Source organism: Arachis duranensis, chromosome 9 (assembly GCF_000817695.3).
Source record: "Arachis duranensis cultivar V14167 chromosome 9, aradu.V14167.gnm2.J7QH, whole genome shotgun sequence".
In the NCBI taxonomy this organism is placed as follows: domain Eukaryota; kingdom Viridiplantae; phylum Streptophyta; class Magnoliopsida; order Fabales; family Fabaceae; genus Arachis; species Arachis duranensis.
Genome location: NC_029780.3, coordinates 57850824 through 57851635, shown reverse-complemented (window position 1 = coordinate 57851635; position 812 = coordinate 57850824).

The window sequence follows — 812 nt, the reverse complement described above, 5'->3', positions numbered from 1 at the left end:
TGTCATATCTAGTTTACCTTACCCCTCCTCCGAGAGGGAAGTCCGTTCTTTTCTTGGACATGCAGGATTCTACCGGAGATTCATCAAAGACTTTAGCAAGGTAGCCTTACCTCTCTCGACTACTACAAAAGGACACTGAATTTGAGCTAAGCAAGGAATGTATGGAAGCATATGACAAACTTAAAGTAGCATTGACACAAGCCCCTATCGTGCGAGGACCGAATTGGACTCAACCATTTGAAATCATGTGCGATGCCTCAAATTATGCGATAGGAGCTGCATTAGCACAACGCGAAGGTAAGATTCCCTACGTCATAGCTTATGCTTCCAAAACACTAGACGGTGCCCAGTCCAACTACACTACAACCGAAAAGGAACTCCTAGCCATTGTTTTTGCTTTGGACAAGTTTCGAGCCTATCTTCTCGGTTCCAAGGTTGTAGTGTACTCGGATCACGCGGCACTGAAGTATTTATTGGCCAAAAAGGAATCAAAATCGAGATTAATTCGTTGGGTGCTTTTGTTACAAGAATTTGACTTGGAGATCAAAGATAGGAGTGGTTCTCAAAACTTATTGGCGGACCATCTAAGTCGCCTCAAACACACAAAAGGCGACACCACTCCTATCAATGACTCCTTTCCTCTAGATGGTTTGCACGCAATCTCGGAAGTAGTTCCTTGGTATGCGCCAATAGCAAACTACTTGGTTTCACGCACCTTCCCTCCCAATCTTAGCAAACATCAAAAGGATAAGCTGAAAAGCGAATCCAAATACTATGTTTGGGACGATCCCTATTTGTGGAGATGTGGAGCG